Source organism: Lichenostomus cassidix, chromosome 2 (assembly GCF_008360975.1).
Source record: "Lichenostomus cassidix isolate B80296 chromosome 2, HeHo_3.0, whole genome shotgun sequence".
Taxonomy (NCBI): Eukaryota; Metazoa; Chordata; class Aves; order Passeriformes; family Meliphagidae; genus Lichenostomus; species Lichenostomus cassidix.
The window spans coordinates 131,327,534-131,352,333 of NC_139482.1; the positions used below are offsets into that span (position 1 = coordinate 131,327,534).

Below are 24,800 nucleotides of genomic sequence, written 5' to 3' on the forward strand. Positions count from 1 at the left end.
AAGGTGCATTGTAATCACCATGGAACAAGGATGCATCTTCTTAATTCTGAGAAAGACACATAGACTGGATTGTTCAATACAGAAAGCTCTCCAAATGCTTCTTGAGACAATGACAGGACCATACTGAAGCAAACAGGCAAAGTTACACTTTATGGGAGAGTAATGCATGTTAAGCTCCTTGTACACTCAAACTATTTGTAGGGAAAATTGGTGTGGTGTGGTGTGGTGTGGTGTGGTGTGGTGTGGTGTGGTGTGGTGTGGTGTGGTGTGGTGTGGTGTGGTGTGGTGTGGTGTGGTGTGGTGTGGTGTGAGCCAGATTCCACTGATCTGCAAGACCCTCTCTACTTGAGAATGCACACAATAAAAGATTCAGGAGTGTGCAGCTTTTGAACTATAAGTAAATTCTCCCTCTCCAAAGCCATCTTCCCTATTCACAGAGAGACTCCACTCTTGGATTTCAGGGACTACTTTCCAAGGGTTGTCAGAAAAAGGAAGCATAAATGGAAAGGTATATTTGACTGCACTAATATAAATGCTCCTCTTATATGAAAGGAGATGCAAACTAAAAGAGTTGAGAGAGAAAAACACAGATCACCCAAATTTCAACCTTTCTGACTATTTGCATTCAAAAATTCACCTTTATCTTTTCATGTATGTGTTGGTTTGAAAACAAACCAGTGGGAGATCACAAGTCCAGATTGAAAGTAAAAATAAGTGAAATAATACAAGGAAGAGCGCTGACGAAGTCAGATACAACCTAACACCCTGTTAGGGTGGTGGTAGCAGTCCAACTGAAGTAGTCCAGTTGAAGCGGTGATCCTGTGAAGGTCCAGTCTCCAGCTGAAGATCCAGTGGTAGCTCTTGTCCTCTGGGAACGCAGTAGACAGGGCTGACTCAGGCAGTTCCAGGGCCAGGTTATATCCAGGTGGGAACACCTGGCTCCTCCCTCCTGGGCAGAGCATCCCACAATGGGATGAGATAAGTCCATGAGTCACACGGTGGGTCCCTGATGGCCCATTGCCTATCATGCGGGGTGGGTCGTTAGCAGCTGGTAACAGCTAACGGATGGCCCATTGTCTGTCATCCCGAGTGGGTCATTAGCAGGTGATAACAGCCAACGGCCCACAGCTGGTGGTAATAGAATACTTAATCCATCTATATTGCAACCTAGGACAATGTAATATATGCATATGCACACGTATGAACTACATATACAATGTATATGAATATATAAAGCATTAACTAGATGGACACACTTTCAAGAGGAGAAGACAACACACCCCTTGGTTAGGTTACCATGTGGGTTAGTACAAGCCAGAGTGGGGAGCAGGGTGCAGAGGTGAATGCCACACTGAACTGTGAATGCCCTGAAGACAGAACCAAATGGGTCCTTCAGAACTGTAAATGGGACAGATCCCAGGCCAGCTGTCAGAGCTGCTTTGCACAGAACCCACAGCACCTTCACACGACCTTGGCACTGCAGCTCTGCTGAGCTGCTGCAGTGAGATGTGATCAGTCATGCATGGAATGTGAAGCAGATGTTGTAAGCAAGGCACTTGCTTCCCTTCCATCACTGCAAACTAAAAATGTGCCTTAAGCAAGGGATTGCCTAAAAACGTGCTGTCCACTGAACAGATAATTCTCCTGCCCCCTTTCCTACTCAAGGGTGATTATGTTTCTCTCTTTGTAGGCAGAAGAGTGTTTCTGTCCTACACTGACTCAGCCAGACTAGGTGGCTGGGTTACTTAGGATAAGTCTGTAGCATTATACTACTATTGTAGAAGAAATTAGTTCCTAAAGCCCAAAGCTCAACCTCCTATCTGCTGAACTCATTGCCACCAGGAAAATGATGCTGACATCTCTGAGAAACAGGTAAGTGAGAAAAAGTGCAAGGAACTGAGAGTTTTGGATAGTGCACAGTGTACTGCAGGCACAATATGAGAGGGGTCATACTGAATTACGGAGACTGCTCAGACAAGAGCAGCTTTTACACTAACACAGGAGATTGCAACTTAGCAAAATAATTGCATAACCAAAAATAAAGGCAAAAACATGACAGCCAAGCTTCACATGGTCAGAGGAGGAGGGACTGTTGGGCAGCCAGCACTCTCTCCACTGTGGCTGAGAGGCACATCCATCATTGGCCAGCTCTTCCCCTGCCTGCCCAACAGCAGCTCTGTGTGGAAGTTCTGTAAGGATCACATAGCAGCAGGGATGCTGAAAAGCTGCTGGACACTGAACACATCTCTTATTGTGGGATTTTCTGCAGCCACTGACCCTGAACTAAACTCCCTCTTTTGGCATCTCTGTTTCCATTTGGAGTTTCAGTCCCATGGTGGATCTCCCTCCATAGTCTGAGCTCCGCTTTTGAAGGGAAGACAGCACTGTCCTTTGCTCTGGCTTGCAAAATCTTTAAATCAGTGTTCATCAGCATAGTTGTTGAGATTACAGTTGGCTTAACACACTAATAGCTTCAAGTCAGTAGCAGTACTAGCTAGAGCAAACTCTACCAAGATAAGCTGAGCAACAACAGCTAAACAATGAAATCTCGTAACTCATCAAAAAGCTGATACCTAGCAGCTCTGAGTCAAGAAAATACTTAGGAGGGTGTTGAACAGGATTGGTCTATAACACCTATCTGTAGAAGGGCATGGGAGAGCAGCCTGAATATGGAGATATGAAATCACATCTCAAGATTCACTTCTCTAGTGCATTCAGTTGCCCAACACTTCCGTACATCAAGGAAGACTTTGGCAAAGTGCTCAGGCACAGAGCAACAAGACACAGATCCAAACAAGTTTAGACACTGAAAGTAAGAGTGAGATGAGAAGTTTGGTCCCTCTATTCAAATGTTCTCAAGCCAAACACCCAAAAGTCCCTGCTCAGCAGCCATTCGTCCCTGGGCAGGCGTCAGAGGCTGCCTTCTTGTGACATTTCTCAGTATAAACCAAGTTACATACCAGTCTCAGTAGGATTCAGGACCTACCTCATACTCGATCCTTCTTATAATTAAGTTGTTCCTTTGGCCTTAGAAGGGTCTGGTGGTGTGCACAGGGAGATGACAAAGCTTTCATCACATACTGGAGTCACCACCATTACAGACAAAATGTTAAACTTAGGCAACCCTAAGTCCAGGAAGCTTTAATGAACAAATCTTCTATACTATGACACAAACGGTAATGTTGTCTAAGTAAAGAGGAACATACCATGAACAGTGCATGAGAGATCTAAGGGACCACGTGCCCTGCAGTCCTGTTGGCTGAGTAATCTCCTGAGTAATCATTGTCTCTGTTCACAAACCAGAAAAGCCACAATGTGGTGGAGAAGAAGTTTCTTGTGAGGTCTCATGTTTTGATAAATCCCAGAGGACTGCACACACAGTGGGGATGCTGACAGTCACAACACCTGGACAACCAGGCCTGAGCAGGACTCTGCTGGTGATGTGCAGATACTTGGTTCTGACTTAACAGTGCTTCTTTGGGTGGAAACCAGAGCATTCAAGGCACATTCTCAGTCCTTTGGGGTGGTCAGTGACCAGGACAAGAACTGGTGTATTTTCTACAGCATGGGTTTCACCTACCTCTGACTACTGCTAATACCAATTTAATACCCAGTGTTTAAAATGCCAAGAAACTTATTTCCTCAGCTCTATTTAAAAGTTGCAGACAAAGTGCATATTGGCATATATTAATTAACTTCTGCTATTTTTCTCTAGGAAAATGGTAAACAATAAAAAAGGACTTATTTTTTTACTGAAGACTTCTAAAACGTCAGCTGTACCTAGTGAATGAAAGAAGAAGAATGTAATTAAACATCTGCTCTTTCACTCCTAGTAATGACTTTAAAATAGCCAGAAAACTCTGAAGGTTGTGGCCATGGTAACAGACACTAGCTTAGGAAAAAGGAAGTATCTGCAGTTAAAATTGAACATAGAGATTGCTCATCTCCTTCTCTGAGCTGGAAGTTTACAATCAAAGCTTTGATGTGTGTGCTGTTTCCTCTAATATAATTTCATCCTATGCCATGTGGCACATTTATTGTGAGAAACTACCAAATATAAAAATATGTATGTGTAGTTCAAATGCTACATTCACTCTTATGTGAAGGAAGAAAAACTGCTCTTTTTTTTGGCAAGGGGCCGAAGCAACTGCTGGTAAATACTTTTGTGGAAAATGACAATGCAGCATGATGGAAATGGTCCAGATCTTCCCCTAACATACAGCTGTCTCCCTCCCTTAGATCAGCAAAGTAATAGCTGCTTACATCAGAGTGATGTCCAGCAGCTACATGCAGCATTTCTGGAAGATCCTGCAGAACTGAGCCTGGAGACCTCCTTGGCTTGGCTGAGAGAGAACTGACAGAACTGATTAGATTCCTCAAAAACACCTGACCTTTTCACACCCTACTACCTGGCCTACAGTCTCCAGTGCCTCCCCAAACACTGTCCTGTCTGTGGCCACAGTCCATTCCACCTTGCATCCCACCAGGCACTGCAGCTCCTCAGGCACATATAAGTGGAGAAGAGCAAGACTATTAATCAAACAAAGCCCAATAAAATAAAAATCACAGCAGAGAGGGGAGGATAAGCTGAGACAGAGGTGGAGGAGGATAACAAGGGTGTGCTGTGCAGAGATGATAAGCAGCTCCTGGAGCTGTGCGGGGTGACTGGAACTGCTTGCAGTGAGAGTCAGCAGTGAAGGAAAGGGCTTTTCAGAGTGTTTTACACACCTGTGTGACAGCTGTTTTAAATGAGAACTTGTAAGCAATATGCACATTTGCCACAGAATCCAGGCAAAAAGCATTTGTCCACTTTAGTGCCTAATATCAAGCTTGGTTCATAAAAAATTTGCAAACACTCCACTTTAAAATGCAGATGGTAAAATACGATATGAAAATAAGCAGGCAAAGGAAGGCCTGGGGAGCTGGTGCTGCTGAACTCTACTGAAACCACCAACTGGTATTTTCGAAGGCTTCCTGTAAACCTTGTCTGAGGTTCACATCTAGAACTGGGGTGAACCTCAGCTGCTGGCTGCAGGCCAGCTGTGAGGCTGGTGCAAGGAAATAAGTTGTAGCAGTCTTCTCTGCAGGCAACAGTTGTGGGCAGGGCATGAGCACCTGAAAATGTTACCTTTTTTTGTGTGATTTCCCTTTGCACTCTAAGCACTAAAACAGCACAAATATTACAAATTTATTTGGATTTTGGTAATACAGAAGCTATGAATATTTTTTCCCAGGAGTTTCCATGCAAACAATGTGCCACTGTCTCCTTATTGCAGATGCTTTTAGCACAGTGTTTGGAGCATCAAACATTTTGGCCTTCTTAAAGGAAGACAACACACCAACACAAGGATTTCTTTTTGTCCTGATCAATGGTTTAAAATTATGTTAAACTAGCACATACCAAGCACATTGTTGGAGCCTGCAGCATAAATGCTGCCTTTTCAAATGTCAAGACAATCAATTGCTCAGAGAAGTTTGGTGGAGCTTGTGAACTCCCCTAGCATGGCCAAGAGAAATAAAGCTACTGCTACCAGCATTACATAGGCTTCATGCCTGTGGTTTCTAACAATGCCATCCTTGCAGCATGGCCAGATGAAAATTTAATTCAGTGAAGTTGCATAAGAAACTCTGGTCTCACTAGCAGTGCAAGGCAGCTCAATCATGAATGAAAATCAACGACCTGTTAAGACTTGGGGGTTGGACTAGATGACCTTTAAAGGTCCCTCCCAACCCAAACTATTCTCTGATTCTGACTTGTGATGCCGTGAGGGACACCTGACTGCCTCTCTGCACAGCTGCCCCATGCACATGCAGCCACCTCACTCCCTGGGGTTTGACCACACTGTGGTAGAGCCATTCCCATCTCTGAGGCTGTAGAGATGGACAAGTTCAGCAGTTCCACTGCTAAGGTGTAAGCTGCCATACAGCCTAAAATGCTCAGCTCTTGGGCTTTCCTTACTGGCTGCAATACCTATCCCTCAGTTGCTGCCACAGCAGGTCTGTGGGTATGGAGCAATCCCCAGACCCCATCTGACCTCGTAGGATGCCCAGTGCATTCAGCCCTCCCTGACCCCAAACTATGAACAAAGGCCTGAGATGTCTACCCAGCATCACTGTGCCATTGGCTGCTCTCTCCCTCCTCCTTCTGCTGCTGACCTGCAATAACCTGTGGGAATCAGCATCTCATGTGCCACCAGTACCCAGAAGCTACTCCTGTTTCCAGATCAAAGGTGTGGGGACTGGACTGGCAGTGCCTGGGGCTATCTGAAACTCATTGGAGGAGTAGGATGGTCAGGAACTGCTGTGGAAGTGGGGAGGAAGCAGACAAGGGGAGGCAGGTCTTCTCCTGGTGCAAGTCAGCACTCCTCCTCATTTGACTTGGAGGGCTTCTCAGAGCCCTGCTCCACATGACCTTTCACGTGAGCTGTGAAGAGTGACAGCAGATGCTGCTGGCCAGAGGGAGGGGAGATTTAGTGCTGCTCTATTTCCTTCCCTGGAAGATTCACTTTTGGAGAAGGAGGAGGAGGTCAGAGATGCAGAGCAGCAACCTGAGGGAGGGCTTTCCCTCCTCCTCTTCTGGAGGACTGGAAATTGAATGGAGTGGAGTGTGCCATGAAGCCTCACTTCACTGGAGCTTTTATCTTTTAAAATTAGGTTAGGAAATTTATTGCTACAGTAGCTTAATCCCACAGTGCATTATCTGTGCACGTGATGGACTGGAACATGAACTAATTCTGTCAATAAAGTGACTGCCTGCATCTCGATTGTCAGATACAAGGAATTCAGTCTTCCTTTTGAGATGCTAAGCAGCTGCAGGCTGGTACACTCCCCTCCCTAAGCTTTAGGTTTGGATGCTTACTACATTCAGGTTTCTCGGCAAGACGTGATGCCATGGGAAGGGAGGAAAAGGGGGAGAAATTTGGCTCCAGGCTCCTGGCTGCACACTGCGACTCTGTGCTAGCCTGTGGGGGCTGCAGCTCCCAGGGGCTTCTCTGACTGATACCATGAGCCCTGTATGCACTGGGGACCCAGCTGTGTGGCTCTGCTCACCTTCAGTCTGTGCCCTGCATTGACAGGAGAGGCAGAGACCAGCAAAAGCGTTCCCTCTGCTGGGTTCTGATCAGCAGGGAGCTTCCTTGGTGGAAGGGATCCACCACTGGGCACTCACAGCCACAGCCTGAACAGAGCAAGGGGGCTGGACTGGGTCAGAGCATGTGTGCAGGTACACACTGAATGCTTTGAATCTAGAATTAACCTTCAACAAGATACATCCTTTTGACAGCAGCTCAGGAGGGAATTGTTTTAATATCAAACTCTCCACATTACTTACCTACAGAAAACTCCAGGTTTAGAAACCTAAATTTCACTGTCTCTATACATGTTATAGAAATCTAGTCAGTATCATCTCTGGAGTCTAGAGAGTGAGTGACCAAATTCCAAATTTATGGCTTGGTGTCAGGCAGAAACAGAAATACAGGAGGCTAGTTTCACAAAATTGCTTGAGCATAACACAGTCTCAGTTTGCTCAACAAAGAGTGTCAGATTGAGTTATATAATTTCTTCTTGATGTGAAGTTCCTGCATTTTAACAAAAATGGCTGGAAAATGAAACCTCATGACAAAATAAAGCCTTTTCTACCTGATTGCTCAGCAGACAGATCTTCAAATCAATTATTTTTAGAGCTGCATCCACAATAACTGGTCACCAAACAAGTAAGATGAAGTCTGGAGTGTCACAGGAGTATCTGGTCCTCGGCTTTACAACACCTTGGATGTAGGCACTAGCTGAAGGCTTTCCAGCCAGCCCTCAATATGAAAAGGTGAAAGCTTATTCTTCAGATCAGAGAATGCTCTAATGCTCATGAAAAAAGCTAAATTATATGCAGGGAACAAACAACTAGACTGACTTGATATTCTAAAAGCCCTTTCCTCTTATTTTTTCCTCTTCTTTTTAAGGGAATTCATTCTCATTCAGTTAATTCAGTTCTCATTTATACAACATATTCAGATGAAGTAGCTGATAACACTGACAGATATCCAAAACCTGAACTACTCATGGGAAGGAGGACAAGGACTGGTTTTCCCGTCATCAAAGGAGCAGTTAAATATTCAGTAATTTCTCCTCTGCTGGCCTGTTTGAGCCCAAAAGAGAAATAGCTCTGCTCCTTGGTTTGCGAGATGCCACCACCAATTCCTCCAGAAGTCTGTAAGCCCTTTGGCACAAAGAAGAAGAGAGTCAGATTATTTGTCAGAATTCCCAGGGAGATGTTGGGGGAAAAGCCTCACAGTCTTAATTGAAGAACAAGCAGGAATGTTTTAGGAATACAATATATTTATAGTCTCACACATTTTGAGTGTAAAGGGTACAAATATAATTTTTGCTATTCCTCTGCAGGCCAAGATATGAGGGACACATGCCAGAACACAAAAGAATTTTCACCCCATTCCAAATTCCCATTAAAAAAAGTGTACTAAGTCTGAAAAATAAATGGAGTCATTTGAATCATGAATTTGGCTTCGTAACCCACTGGGAGACTGAAGCAGAGCAAAACACATCTGCTAACACCCTGACTTGAGCACCACAATTGGCAACTGCTGCTGAAGAGAGATCTCAGACTGAAGCTGTGGAAATGTTAGAGGTTAGAACTGAAGTTTCTTGGCAGAGCTGACCTTATATGGAAACCCTGTAGGAAGTCTGCCTGCACTGGCTTTCCAACCAGCATCCATTTCTAATAGATATGCAGATGTATATTGAAAGGCTAATTCAAAACCACTTGGGTAGAATCAAAGCAAGTCATATTCCTCTGGGGGATGTGCTGGACAGAGTCAGGCAGATGTTTCCTCTTTCAGGAACATGAGTTGAAATCAAAGGGGAAATCTCAGGTGGAAGGTGGTTACAACAGGGCTCTTCCAAGCTGAGTCTCGGGATGGATGTAGTTGCACATTTTCATTAATAACTATGATGCGTAATATCAAAGTAGTGCAGTTACCGACGACACCAAGGTGACAAGCACCATCAGATGGACAACCAGACTGCCACAAAAGAAGAATGGGATGATCTTAGCACTGGAATAGTGCAAAGGGATGAAATTCCTTATTGCAAAATGCAGATCTGAGGGACCAGCAGGAAGAATTCATGCTCTTAACTAGAAATGATGGAGCAGGAAGAAGAGCTGGAGATCTTATACAGTCATAAGATAACAGGAAAATACAAATATGATATATCCTGCAGAAGACAAGTGATGCTTTCTAATGAACCTGCTGAGACCAATCTGTTGAGTTCAGGGAGGGTGAAACGCCAATGCTATCAATGAGCATGTTTTGGAAATATGAGGGCTCACCTGGATTACTGTAGTATGTGGCCAGGAAAACATGCTGAGCAAAAGGGATTTTGGCCTGCAGTGGCTGCAGAGCAGGGCTATTAAGCCTAATAAGGGAATGGAAAGCCTGTGCTCTCAGAGGAGACCAGAGGCACTTGGCTGTTTAGCCTCGCTAAAGAAAGGCCAAGAGGGGATATGGTTGTAGTCTATAAATACATCAGAAGGGGTAAACACTGGGGAAGGAGAAAAGCTGTTTAAACCGAAGGACAATGCTGGCAAAAGAACAAATGGGTATAAACTAGCCATAATAAATTTTGGCTGGAAATAAGAAGCAAATCTCAAACCACTGGAGCAGTGAAGTCTGTGGAACAGCCTTCTTCAAAGATCACAACACAAAGAGCCAAAGTCATGGGAAAATGCAATTTGAAAAATCCACAAATATGGTCTATATGACATGGATACTTGCAGTGGACTGGGGCAGTCTCTGACTGTCTCTAACAGTCAGGAGGTCTCTGACTCTCCTGACTTCTGGAACAGAAACAGCATCCAAAAAACCAAGCATGCTTCTTACAGTCGGCAGTCTTTCTGGCACAGAGGATCACCAAAAGGAGAGCCAAAAGCAGTGATGTTAAGTAAACAAGTTTGAGATATCTCTATCTTCCTCTACAGTATGCAACCCCCCACCACTACACATCAGTGATGGGAAATGGCAGGAATGTGAGTGGAGGTTTATGCAAGCAGAGGAATGAGTGCCAGGATGCAGCAGACAGGTCAGGAAAGCTGGCCAGCTCTGTCACTTCAAGCATCAGACAGCACTGAGAGCAGCAATACCATTATTGCAAAAAAATTTACTGAAGATTTACAAGTAACCTCAATAAAAATCACAGCTGGTTGGGCTTAACCTTGGAGTCAAGAGGATTAGCAGACTATGTTGTCCCAATCATGAAACAGTAAGTTTTGCATTTTCTTCGAAAGTGAACCACATACCCAATCTCTATTCAGTATTGAGTAACTCAAGCTTTCTACAAAGTTTCACCTCTTTATTGTCATCCCTTTGTTTCCTCTAAGGAACACAATAATTTATTAATACCACTCTTTTCATCTGAAGACTTCTGAAGACATCACAAAAAGTACTGGGTGACAGCAGCATTACAGTGCTGACTCAATGGATGCACAGGAAGGGGGAAGGAAGGATTTTTTCATCTGCATGGCTTTTTTATCAGCTGGTCCTGTGCTCCTGGACTAACTGGAGTCAGTTTTCAAGACTCCTGGGCTGGCAGAAAGTCACAGGGGGATGGCACAGCACAGACTCTCATCAGGCACTTCTTGACCCTATCCAGGCTCAGAGAATGAAAGCACATAAACCTTCTGACAGCCATCCTTCTGCCTCAGGGCATGCCCAGCACTGCCTTTGTGGTGACAAGTGGGAAGGTACCACAGTGCCTCATGCTCCCTCCCAAGCCACACCATGACAGACATGGGGGAATCCCTCTGCTTATCAGACCTTCAGTCAATTGTCAGAGATGTCCACTTATACAGGGAAGAACACAGGTGGCAGGGAGCTCTTGCTCCAGGACACCACCTTGGAAGAGCTATCCCTTTCCCTCCTCTGCAAATTGTTTGCTCAGGATTTGAAATAGTAATAAAGTACAAAAGAACAGTGAATGGCACCACAAAATGGCTAGCCATTTTTTACACAACAAAAACTAGCCATGCACGGGTCTGCAAGCAGAGAGGGCCACAACAGTTCTCTGCTATCTGCTGAGCTTCCAGAGGGCAGCTGGAAGCTGAATGCAGTGAAACTGGTTGGGGATGAGATGGGGAGATCAACAGCTCATCATCTGAACCCTCTGCCCACATTATGCCTGTCACATTAGTTTCCTCAGGGGAAGAAAAAACAGCTGAGAACAGATACCACAATACCTAACAAATCCACCTGATGTCCATGTCTCTTGGGGGCTGTGTAATACAGTTAACTGCTATTCCTATGAGAACTACCAAACCTAATTACTTGATATAACTGCATTAGATGAAGAAGGTGCATGTTGCTGATAGTTGCCTAGTGGGAGCATAGAGTAGATCTTTCTTTTGTCCACTTATAATTAAAGCAATTTTCTTTGTATATTAGATTCAGTGGTTTATAATGAAACGCAATAAAGATTCCTTGAGTAAATCTCTCCTATGTTTTCTTAATATGTTTATACAATTTTATGGAGTCTCTTATTGATTGGAAGAGGACCAGTTTCAGAAACAGTGTACTTAAACAGACATGACAAACCATGCAATAACCCAGCACTTTTCAAGGCTAATGCCTGAAGTAACAAGCACATCCCACTACAGTGCCACTTCCACTTGTGCCAGACACCTGAGAGGCAGCAATCATATAAACCTCTGCAATGGCTGGGAGAAAAACCTGTCACTCTATCATATGTGCAGACAAATTTAGCACTCTGTGAAATCTTGATCAAAATTACCCACCAGCAGAATTAGGTAACCAACTTTAAATAGCAAGGAATAGGGAGTTACATCCAGTTGGGCAGTGGCAATTTGGACAACATTGATTCTTCAGCAGAAAGATTGAAGAAAAAGGCAAAATATGACACAGAACAAGAAACGCAAACACTGCTGAAACTCACAGATGGTTGAATAAATTTCTATTATCAGATGAAACAGCAATACCTTAAAATAGGATCACATTTGGGTTAAAAAATGAACTAAGTCAAGGGAATTGTAGATTCGAGCCAGGTGCTCAGTGAAACTAAAAGTTTAAGGAAGTTTTTGCTTTTATATGATGGTTCTTGGAAGAAACACTTGTGTTCATATTTGTGAAAGAAATATTTCCTGTTGCTGAGCTTTCCTTTGAAAGACATATTTCTGTTTCACTACTGAGAGCAGTTGCAGAGCTATAAATGCACAGCAGGCTGCACAAGACAGATCTTTAATTATACCTATCCTTCCGTGAGTTCACTGGGAACCAACTGCTCAAGACTAATAAGGATTAAAATACATTCAATGACTCTGAAAAACTCTCTTAATGCTAGTCTTCCTAAATCCCCTGCATTATTTGGAGCAACACAAGCACAGCTACTCCTGTTTGCAAGTGAAAAGGGAAAACTTTATGCTTTCACACAGTCACGCCCAAGTCCTGCTTTACGAAAAGCTGGGATCCTGCTGTGCTAAATCCCACTGTTCAAAAGTTTTCAGCCGGTATCCTCATGCTCTGCAGGACTTGGATGTAAATCTGCAAATAATATCAGAGTTCCATGTGATGGCTTCCATGTAGCACCGACGCTGAGTGATCTGCCTGTGGTTACAAGCGAGTCTGTGAAGAGGTTTAAATGAGGCCTATATTTAGGCAGAGGGCCTAAATAGTCCCAGAGTGACAGATTTTTCCTTCTACCGAGTGACATACCCTACCACCACTTGATGTCTGATAAATGAGATGTATTTCCAGCATGTAGCAAGGTGGAAAGCAAGTCCCATCCCACTGGTTGCATGACCAGTGATGTCCCCAAGGACAGGAGGCTTTTGTACCAGAACAGAGACATGGGCAGCCAGACCTGACTGGGAAACTCAGGGAAAGTGGAAGACACTCCATATCTAACAGAGGAAGTAATTAAAACAATCAAACCTAACTGAAAAGGTGCAGGCAAAGAGACAGGTAAATGCTACCCCGGCTCTCTCAAACCCTACTGACATTATGCTCCAATGTCAAAACCACAAAGGTTGAATTCAACAAAACCAGAAGTACTGGGAGAAAATGACATTCAGAAATCTCCTTTGCTTTTGACCTCTTTCAACCCTGGAGTTTTACAAGGAGAGCATCTGGACATCACTTCTCTCTTTGCAGAGTGAAATGTGAAATTCCTGACACTGCTGTGTGGGAGAGGCAGTGCTACACACAGGGCTGGGCACTGCCCAGGGAGCTGGGGGTGCATTGTGCTGAGCATGGTGCTCACTTCAGGAAAAGGACGGTTTGGAAAAAAATATTAGGAATGACACAGCATTCGAAAAGTGGACTATGTTGGTGTCTCACTGAGAAGGTTAATACACATAATAACAATTTACTTATTCTGGAGAAATGGTAGAACAGAAGGGGTACAGTAGTGGATATTGACCTCTGCAATTTTCACATCTTAAAAATAAATGGGTTGTAAACTAGAAAAGGATTAAAACTGAGCCTCACAGGGGGAAAAGCATGTACCAAGAAACAACATTAAATCAGCATCAAACTCACAGCCTGTAAAGAGTTGGGTCAGCAATGTACATGATACTGTTCCTCTGTAAAGACAGAGGAGTGAAGAGCCTGTTTCTCTACAGACCAAAGCTTTTCTTTATCCTTTCTTCCAGCCATGTTCCTCACTTCCTTCACTTTGGTCCTATTAGAATGCCACTGCTTTGTCTGACAGACTGGAGCTGCCAGCCTTTTTGTCATGCTCCAATGGGCTGATTTCCTGCTGGTGGCTGTGGTGAGAGCTGGCAGCTCATGAGCTCTACCTAGTCCTGGGCTTCAGAAAAAATGCTTTTCCATTTTTAAGGCTCTTTTTTTTCCCCCAAAAATTCCTACCCAGTTATGCATGATGACATTTACCACACCACCTGTGACTACGAAGCAAATGCATTCCCCAGCATGGAGGCTAACTAGCACAGAAGTTCCCTTGTCCATGTTATTGAACCCTGCACCCTCCTGAAGAGAGACTGTGTGTCATTTGCCCCCTGGAACAGGCCCAGTGGCACAGGCTGGAAGGATAGGAATAGGCTGACAGCTAGACTAGGATAGAGACTGCTCGGGAGGAGTGATTTTGACTGCTGAGCTCTGGTGCTCTGGGGTTGCCCCCATTTCATTTACTATGGACACAGCCAGTGGCCATAGTACAGACACAGCCATTATCTCAGGAAACTGGATAGCTTGTCACCTACTTGAATGTTAATGTCAAAACAAGAACTGTCGAGGCTTGGGGGAAACAAACGCTTACCAAGTGTGGGATATTAAGAGGGGATTATGAGGTAGACCCAAAGTCCAAATCATTTGGGACATGCTCTGCAAGGGGCTTTGGGCGCAGTGATGAGTTTGCTGGGGCTCTGAAGGGATTTCAAGGCATGTGCACACTAAGGAGCTGGACTGGATGCCAAGGAGGGCCTAATGTCCCTGTGCAGCTCAGCCCTTATACCTTCAAATACCAGCCTTGGTAGGCTTGACCCTTGCACCCTAAATGCCAGTGTCTGTGGGTTCAGCCTCCACCTACACGAAGCAAGCCTGCTGCTGGGGTTATTCCAGACTCCAGACCAGAGAGAGGGCTGCGGTATGGTCAGTTTAGCTCCCCAGCACCCCATAGCTGGAGAGCAGCATCTATTCAAGAAGTACGTGACTCATCTGGGTCTGGTCACCTCCAGGCGTGATGCCTTTTACCAGAACTCTGGGGATTCCACAAAGAGCCACATGCTGCTTGTTCTGGTCAGTTCTGTGTGCATGCAGCAGCAAAGCAGCTTCTCCATATCCACCCACCAGGGCCACAGGAGAGCTGGCTGATCTCCAGCGAAGGCAGCGAGAAGGGGATGCTCCTCTCCTCTGCTCCTGCTCAGTGCTTGGGCAGCTAGCCAGCCACAGTGAAGGTGAACTGCTGAGATGTGGTGACAGCAAGCCACTGCCATGAGCATTTAATTTTTAATTCCTCTCAGGGCATCTTTTCTACCGTGCCTCCCTGTAGCCCCACGGCAAGGCTGCTGGCACCTGTTTCTGGAGCTCACGGTGTTTGTGTTTGGCTGCATGCCTGACTCTGAGCGATGAGAGCAGGGTCCCCAGCCAGCCCTGGTGGGTGCTGTCAGGAAGCTCCTCCAGAGCAGCTGCTTTCTTGGGCCAGCATTCAAGGATGGGACACACAAGGTACTCCAAGGGCTGGAACTGCATCCTTTCCTTCTCCTTCAAAGGAGCATCCACCAGCAAGAGACGCTTATTTTCAAGTTGGGCTACAAAGCAGTGGACAGTATGAGCACACTGCCCAAAGCTTGTCCCCAGGAAGTACCACTGAGGGCTGCCAGGAAGGAATCACTGGGCTTGCCACTGAGGAAGCACAACTGCCTGAAATACCCCTTGCTGCAGACACAGGAGCATGCAGCTGTCCCACTGGGGCTGCAGATCCCCTATCCTCCCCACTCAAGTAATTCCTTTGCTTGAAAATGTTATTTTGGGAAAGAAATGAATAATGGGAACAGCACTGTAAAAACATGGGTAATTCAGCAAACAAAAGAAAAGCTGCTATTTTTGAGAATGTCTCAAACTGGTAATTGTGGCTTGTTTTAACCCCTTCTCTCCCAGCTGCCTCCCCAACACCCTGCTTGGAGTGCCATCCGCAAGCGTGGTGGGAGCCACATGCAGGCAGGGTGTGCCTTACGACAGACTCTTGGAGCAACACCACAGCCTACTAATAACTGGCACATGGTGAAATAATAGAAATAAACTCTTTAATTTTTCAGATTCCTTGAATTGAGGCAGGGATTTCTGCAAGGGTCCCAGTGTCTAACAAAAAGAGTAAAAGTCAAGTAAGCAGTCACCCTGCTAGTGCTTCTGTCACCTTTAGTCATCTCTGAAAGAACTGTATTTTTTTAATTGAAGATCACAAGCATGGTAGAGTGGAGGTGTCTCACCCTGCAGCTCACTGCCCCAGGTTCTCAGAGAAAAGGCCATCACTGCAAGAAAAGAAACTGAATCTGCCAAGGCTGCAGATCCAGGCAAGTAGTATAAACTCATCTTTAACAAATTCACCAAGACCCCCACGGAGCTGATGTGGAGCATGTTATACTGCTGTTTCATCAGCTCTCACTTATTCTTGACACTAGTGTGACCAAATCAGCCAGGTCTCTTTGCATCCCTGGTCAGCACTGGCATGGCTCTCCTGTCTGCAGCCTCCTGTGCACGGGTGACATCTGGACACTGCAGACAGCTCTGCTGCTCCTGACAAAAGCAGCCCTTCTGGGCTAAAACCTAGCAGAAGAGAGGCAAAATAGGAAACAAATGTGGCAGAACCACTGTCCTGATGGTGCTGGAGGAAGAACGACCAAAGTCTGAGCTCATGTTTTCAGTTCCTAAAGCAATCCTATTCTGTCTGAGTGCTGCTGTGCATGTTAGCTGGGACTCCCACAGATGCCATGGAGCTAGCAGCAGGGACAGGGGCTGCTCCCACACAGGCAATCTCACTTCTAAATTGTCAGAAAAGAATTCTCTGTTTCATAAAGAAGACTCTAAATACTGCTCCCTGGATTTTCCTTTCCATGAGCAGCATGAGAAAATAAATATCTGTTTTTTGTTCAGAAAGAGAAGAGTTCCTCTTTGCATTGCCCCTGACCTTCCCAAGTCCCAAGCACTTCTGCCTTTCACCAAGTTCTGCTTTTCAGCTTTTACCTTAGTGGTGACAAGGGAAACTTCTTTGGCAGGAGTCACTCAGCTCCTTCATCAGGCCCTGTCAGGAGAGGTAAAGCAAAACACAGATGGTCTTTCTGCACAAGTTCCTACTACCCAGCAGCTTTTCAGTAACTCAGACAGCAGAGAGTCCACACAGTCCTCACAACTGTAAGTGGTTTAAAATCATGTGCCATCAAACATTACATGCCTTGCAATTCACATTGGGGATTTTGATTAAGGAAACCCTCCAACATGGTAAGGAAGAACTGTGAATTCTGATAATGTTCTCAATTTTTAGCAGTAAAGTAATTGAAAATGAAGGGTGAAGTGAAATAATTGAATGTGAAAGCTGTGTGCTGTGTCAAATCAACAATAATACTCAAGTGAAAGGAGATTGTGGTTAGACTGAAAGATGTATCCTTGGCCAGCTGTTACTTTGCACTCTTCTCATCCACATCAGCCTGTGAAATAAAAATGCAGGCTACCCTTCTGGTGGGACTGTTTCAGTAGGGTCAGAACGACTTCACATGAAAAGCCTCACACAAGACAAACAGTGATGAATAGGACACTTGACAGACAGGTCCAGAGGACAACAGACAGTGCTTCTGCTGAGATTTAATTGCTCTAATTGGACCTGGGCAAAGATGGTAAGGCTAAAGAGGACTCTGCAATCATGCTGCCATTCTGCACAAAAGAATACTCTTGCGATAGGAAGCACATAGCAGTCGCGGAAATAATCAACAGCTTTGTGCTCGCGTCCCCCTGGTATCTTGGATTTGCGCGCACAACATGAGCAGAATATTTTCTTTAGAGTTAAAGGTTCTCAGGGCTGAATTGCTTCATGAAGTCTCTTTGAGTGTTATTCAGTTGAAGTTCGACACTTCATATGTGCTGGATCCATTGTGTTTTTGCAATCCTGGAGGAGACGCATAAAGATTGTGTGAGGCGTAATCAGAAAATCTGCCTGCTCTAGGAATGAGGGAATTTGGTAAGGAAAGAAGCCAACTTCGACCTTCTTCAGCTATAACTGTCTTCTCTCAAGTGACAGCCTGTAAACCACCTGGTCTGCTTGTCTAATAAAACCTCTCTACAAGCAATGTTGGGTGTCTCCAAGAGCTGCTCTCTCCTATTTATAATAGAAGAACAAGCATGAAACTATTAAAGACAAAATTGCTGTCCTCCAGTAGCACGTACTGCACAAGAGCTGACTGTGCGGTGTTTCTCCAGCCCTACTTTGAACACAGTGCCCAGAAGAGAGAGCAGCCCTGTTAGCCACAGCAACATCACACAGTAGCTAAACATCATCACTGGAAGGGTATTTACTCTCCCACCTCCTTCAGACAGCTCTGATTCAAAAAAGTCTCGTCTGGTCTGTTCTGCAGATGCCAGGGACATGCGGCTGCACTGCCAGACGTCCCTGCATGGGCAGATGCAGCAGTGCAGGAACAATGACAGCAGCCTGCCCTGGCTGCATAATGCCAGCACTGCAGGTCAGTCAGTCCTGCCAAGGGCTCTCCTTTCCACCTCGTGCCATCCCTCCTGGTCCACTGCACCCCTGTGGCTGGACAGCCTGGCTCTGGCCTGCTTCCAAAGCCCCATTCTCTTGACAATGAAATTCAGCACACAGCTAAGAGGCTTTGTGACAAGTGTGGCAGCTATAAGCCTGTCTCAAAGCCTTTCAGTTCCCATGTGCAGACAAAGTCGGTTAAAATGCTGCCTCCTGCTCCTGTGCAGTTTCTCCATAAATGTGCAAAAATGCAGTTGTGATGTTCAGGAACCACTCATGCCCCACCTGTAAACCAGCACTTGCATCTCAAGTGAGGCCACTTGTCCCTAAAGAGCCAACCTGGCTTACTGTACCCTCCTTAACAGAAATCATCATCTGCAGTGACACCCTGAAGCTCCTGCCCTGTGCTCACATTGCAAATACCAGACATGGATAGCAGGACATGTATGACCCAAAATGTGAGTGATGGGACAGACATCCTCCCCAGCACCCAGGCAAAATGACAGGGCTGGGTGCAATTGGGTGCAGGAAGGTGGTCCTGGGCAGTCATGGAAAAACGGTCTTGATCCGCAGAGCACTCTGGCGGTGACAGTGTCCCTGGGCCCCTAGGAACCATGTCACCAGCCAGCCCATTTATCCAGGCAGTCCTGCAGTCACAGGTCCACACTCCTCCTTTTGCTGTCCCGACATTTCCCCTGGAGCAGCACTATGAGTGTCACTCATCAGGACTGCGACAGATATATGGGGACATCAAAGCATCAAGCATGCCCCACACTGAGCTTCTGCCTCCTCCCCATGCTGTCTTTGCTTTGTGCATCGCAGGCTTGGTTTCACATAGGGACTCGAGCAATGCCCTAACAAGATGGTGGGAAAAATTGGCCGTGGATGATGCTCTCCTAAGAAGTGCGCGTCTCAAACAAAAGTGCATGGGATTTATCTACAAAAGCCCAGCTAAAACACACACAATGTTTGTTTCCATCTAGTATATCTGTGATAAGCCATAGATTGCCACGAGAATAAGAAACATAAGGATTGACATTAGAGAGTTTTACACGGCTAAAACTTTGCACAACACTGTGAACAAGTACTGCGAAAAATATTGAACTACAAAAAAAGATAAACAGAGCTAAACCGAGACCCATCCTCAGCTATCTTCTGTGAAAGGAGGTGTGGCTGGGAATTTCAGGTGCTGGGCAAATTGAAACCAGCATTTCAGATCAAACAACAAGATTCTTGGCTTTTCTGCATGTAAATCAGATCCTTACATTATCTCAGTGTCATTTTGTGGCTGAAAGCAATTCAGCAGCTATCAGCACAGCCAGACTGAAATTCAGCAGAACAGGATCTGAGCCCTTCAGCTCTTAATGATTAGATGTTTCTGTGGAAATGAATCTTAGGAAAAAAATGAAGTTCAGCAGAAAGCTGACAGTGTGTGAAGACTGCAGAAGGGAGAGGAACTTTACAACTCAGCCTTCACATTTTTCACCTATAGGATTCCAATGTTTGCTCAAGTTGTAGTAAGGGCAGCTTCTTCATAGTGCTCCCTCTGGGAAATATCACATTCAGCAATTCCTGAATTACAGCTTCTAATTATATTTTCATACTGTAATGCTGTCTGAAATGCAAATTTGATGACAGAATAATTCAATCCATATAAAATAATTACAAAATTACTGTTTCTCAACCCTCAACTCATACTCCCTGCCATTTAAGAAGATAAATTTAACAGCAGCAAAAGTACAGCCAAAACATAGTCTATTTTTTAAACTGTTATCTGACTATAACTGTCTGCATAGATTTTGGCTCACCATAGAGGATTACTTCTAAAATATGACTACCAAAAACATTCCAGAGTTAGGATTTTTGTTGCTTTAGCTTGGAACTAACAGTCAGGTCAACTTTTATTTTGCATTCAGAGTACCGTATGCATGGCATCTGTGTTTAATTGGAAAAGCAACTCTTGGTTAAAATGCCAAATCTCTACTGCAGTTCAGCTATCACATAAACCAGTTCTTCCTAATGTTGATGCAGACATTAAATTAGCACAATGTAATGATTTTCAGCAGAGTGGGAACCAACTTCTGCAAAAAGTAATTTAAGATCCTGAAACTCCATACTGAAACATCAGTTCCCACTGACAACTGCCACCTTGTACAGAGGATTTTATTCCCCCCATGAATATTGCCAAAGCAGTAGCTAGGGCATTTAAAAAGAGAGCAGAAATTGCAGTCAGGTTGAAAAAAGTTCAAGCAGTGTTCTGCATTGCAAGGGGTTTTTTAGGTTTTATTATAATTCTGGCCTAAATTGAGACTGTCATTGCCCATCAACTGAACCAGATCAAGGTAGCACACACTAAAGGCTTGAGTGTGTTATTATTATGAGGCTAGAGGCATCAACACCTCACATCTGCTTTTGATTTCTCTGCTGTATCCAGTTGTGTGAGAAGTGACTTGAGGAGATCTCAGATGTGACTTTAGCCAAGGTCTCTCCTAAGGTGAAGTGCTCCAATTCCTCAGGAACTGCTGGTCTGCTTGCCCTTCCCCATGGACAAAGAGACTGTTGGAAGAGATCATCCTTTCCTTGTGTGTGTGCAAAGAGGGTGACATTTGCAAATGGCGTGAAGGCTGATGGGAGGTAGGAGGGTCAGTCGACTCCCTGGAAGAAGGCGGAGTGTTGCCAACCCATGTGCATCTCATGTTTTTCTTCTTTATGTCAGAGGTTTTCAAGCCCAAGTAAGCTGGCAGTGTCACAGTCGTGGTGCTGGGCAGAAGGTGGAGGATGGGCTGCAGCCACCTTCCCCTCTCGGTGGTGGGAAGGAACCTACAGGCTGTTTGGTATTTTCTCATGGTGGGTGAAAGCACAGCAGAGCAGAGACAGTGGGATGCTTAGCATTACATTGCCTGGCAACTTCACACCCTGCCAAGGTAAAACATGAGTGTTTGCCCGAAGGGTTTGGTACAGAGCTGACCAGTGAAAATGAGAGCATGAAATCACTGAGCAGGGGCACACAGCCCCAGGATGGCTCTCACACACCATTCCCTGCCCCCCTGAGCAGGGACCTGTGTCTTCTCCAGCTGCAGACTCTGGTGCTGCCTGGGAGCTGCCCACCTGCCTGCAGCTCATCCATTCCCATCTCTGGGGCAAAATGGGGGGAGCCTGGTGATGGAATGCCCAAAGGCCCCAAAGACATCAAGAGGAGACAGAGCTGTCACTTTGTCAGGCAGGATGCATCCCTGTGCGACCTCAGCAGCACTTACCAGCTTTCCCTGTAACACTGTCTCTCAGACCTCTTGCCACAGCATGTGCAGGACCCTTCTGCTAAAACGCAAAGCAGTTTATCATCCGCCTCTCTAAGGTCAAGTTAGAGCCTTTTGAAGACTTCCTCAGTATCACTAAAGAAAGATATGTCCATTCTATCTGGAGATGAGGAACCTATTTTTAAGGTATTTCTAATGAATAGCCCTTGAGCAAAAGTTGCGCCAATTATTTTTCCCCTTAAAGGTGTTTTCAAGGCATCAAATGCTACAGCACAATGTATTCCAGCCTAAATGAATGAGCATAAGCCTCAGCCTACACTGAGCATCACTGCCACACCGATGATTCAAGTCAAACCTGGGAGGTGACAGCAGCTACACATGGAATCAAATCCTGCAGACAGGAGGGTGAATGACTTCTCTTGAATGGCAGGTGCCAGTCAGCTCAAATCTGTCCCCATACTCCATGCCTTGGTCCCTCTGCAGATTTACCCCAGCAGTATAAGCTGGTGAACCAGCAGACCTCCGAGGGTGGTTCGTTATATCGACTGCCTCCCCCGCCTTCCCCTCCGACCCCACCTCCACAGTCTGGGGAACTCCCATGCAGGTGGAGGGGAATGGATTGCCATCAGCTGAAACACAGCTCCCCACAGCAGCTGGGGAGCAGCTGTGCCCAGCTCAGCCCAGGTGGGCCACCCAGGCAATGACATGGAGAGCCCACTCACCCCCACGGGAAAGCTGTGCACGGGGTGCCAACACCTCCACCAAAGCTGTGAGGCTCCTGGAAACCTCAGTTAAACTCATCTGTGAGGAGCCAGGCAAGATTCCTCATGCACTGCTGCAGTGGCATCAGGTGAAGAATTTAATAAGGACAATTTAAAATATTTCAGCCCCCCAAAACAATGATGTTTTAGACACAAGAGTTGAATTGGAAAGAACTGATGAGATAACACCACGTGAGATGGTGTAGACATTTCAGATTCATTTATCCTTGTTCTCTGCTAAGAACGCCAAATGCAGTGAAATCCAGAGCATTAAGACATAACTTCCTTAGAGAAGTGCCTTCAGTTTTAATGTCTCTCTTGGCTCTCTTTCTGAAACAATTACTTATGCTTCATTTGACAACATTAGGATAATTTTTATAGATTTTTTTTTAAATCTTTTACTGCTCTGTGTTTTAAATTGTTTTGTAGCTCCACATTGTTTCAGACCAACAGCTGCTTTAGAGAATCATTACCATTATCAATAAATCCTTTGAACTTTGGGAGGAAGGGAGCAGGAGTATATAATTAGAGAAGATAAGAACGATCTAACATACTTTTCCAAGAAACAACGCACACGATGCTTCAGCTGTAATCTGTTCTAAAAACGAATCTATACGTTCCCACACAAGCTCAGCCTGTGGCACTAAACTTCAGGAGCTCTGGGATGTCCTTCCCCACAACAGCTACCTCGGAGTTAGTGTAACAGAAGCAGACTCAAACTCTCTCTTGTTTTTACTAAAAGACCCAAATAGCATTTCATTTTTCAATCACTGTGGTGATTGAAAAATCATGCTGCTCATGCTGCAATTCTTTTTTTAGCTATTCTAACTGCTCTCAATGCACAACAGAAAAAAAAAAGGAAAAAAAAGCAAAAAAACAAGTCCTGTGTGTGTGCCTATGAGAAAAAGGGTAAAAGCCCGTCTTACAGCAAGGCTGCTCTCTTGGCATATTTCAGATAATTTTTCAGGAAGCTTTTGATTCTGTCCTCTGTAAACACTACACAGTCAAGAGTGCCGCGTGCCCCAGGAGAGAGGCAGAAAGCCCGGGGAGCGCGCAGGCTGCGGGGTCTCCGCGTGAACAAAGATGATTTAAATGCTCCAACTTTGAGAGTTGGATTTTAAGCTGTCCCTGGCTGCATGGACTGCTGGCTTCCCCCTCACTGGACACATTGGGTACAAAACCGCCTGAACAGGGCAGCACTAAAAAACTACAAATTCCAACAGAGGTATAAAAACACAATGCCTGAACATAATTTCTTTTAACTCCTGGATGCATCAGCCTAGGATTACTCCTAGGCTCCTACATTTATATTCCTAAAGTGTCAAATGAGAATGATATCATTTTATTCTCCTTTCATGGATCATTAATCTATATTTAACTCCGTTTTGCAGTCTGCACACAGAATTAGTGACTGGAAGCTGCTTTGCATTTATCTGATAGTGCTGGGCTTGTTCATCAAAGCAAACTTCCAGCCAAAACAAACAAGTGAAAAAAAAAAGAAAAGTCACCGATACAAGCTCCTTTCTATTCTATTTCTTTAAAAAGAAAAAAAAAATTCCAAACCTGATGAGAACATAAAGCAAATGGTTACCTCACACCGTAGAAAGGAGAGTTTTTAATAGTCCATGCTCCGGCAGCCCCTGAGGTTCAGCAGCGGCAGCGGCGGTGGCGGCGGGATGACTCCAGCATCCAGCGCTCTCACACGGCTTTGACTGCGCGGCCAGGACCGCAGGCTCAGCCTCCCCCTGACGTCAAGGCGGCCGTCACATGGCCCGGCGCCGGCCCAGGGAGCACTGGTTGTCCTGGCAACGCCAGCACTGCTCCGAAATTATTTCAATAGGTCATCTGTCATACTGCGCGCACATTGGAGCCATCGCGGGCGCCCGGACAACCCAAACACCGCGGGCTCGCTGGAGCTGGCTGTGCCGGGGGCTGGTCCCATCGCCAGCTCGCTCTTAACCCTATCGCTGGAAGAAAACGTATCTCTTCCTCTTCCTCCTTCACCCCCATCCCCGGCAGAAAAAAAGACATTATACACCTGGTTTGTTCAAGCAAAGGGGCACAAGAGCTGCCCTCTGAGGGTGCTGGGGCACCTCAGTGACGTGCTGGCTAGCTAAAATTAGGGTCTTTCCAAATAACACACAGCTGAAGTTTTATTCATAGCCACAGAGACGCATGCTTGGTAGCCCACATCTCTGCCCAGATTCGGGGCGAGGCAGCAGTGGTCCGTGCTGCAGTGAGGAGGGGCAGCAGCCGTGTAGGGCAGCGGGCTGACCCCCAGAGCTGCCTGGCTAGCTCGGCCTCGTGTCCCTTAGCCTTGGTATCTGGTCCCTCTGCTAGCCTGCACATGATTCTTCTCCAGCTGCTCCCAGCAAAACGTCACGGGAAGGGGGACAAAGCAGTGCCTGTCTCCATCTGGTTCCAACTCACCTGTGCAGCCTTATCCTGCAGGAAGAGATACAACACCACTGTCTCCAATTTCCTTGTAACTCTAGCTAAAATCCACTCCTTCCTCTAAATTTTCCTTTTTTTCCTCTCTCCGCTTCACCTTACCAGA

General features: G+C 45.5%; 1 protein-coding gene across 1 annotated transcript in view; it reads right to left on the reverse strand.

Annotated features, from left to right (window-relative positions):
• The window catches only part of NCALD (neurocalcin delta), a 59,138-nt gene extending 35,142 nt beyond the window's left edge, over positions 1-23,996 (reverse strand). Inside the window, exon 1 of the mRNA XM_085053337.1 lies at positions 23,835-23,996. The gene's annotated coding sequence lies outside the window, so the exon portion shown is untranslated. The remainder of the gene's footprint in view (positions 1-23,834) is intronic.
• Positions 23,997-24,800: the final 804 nt, after the last annotated feature.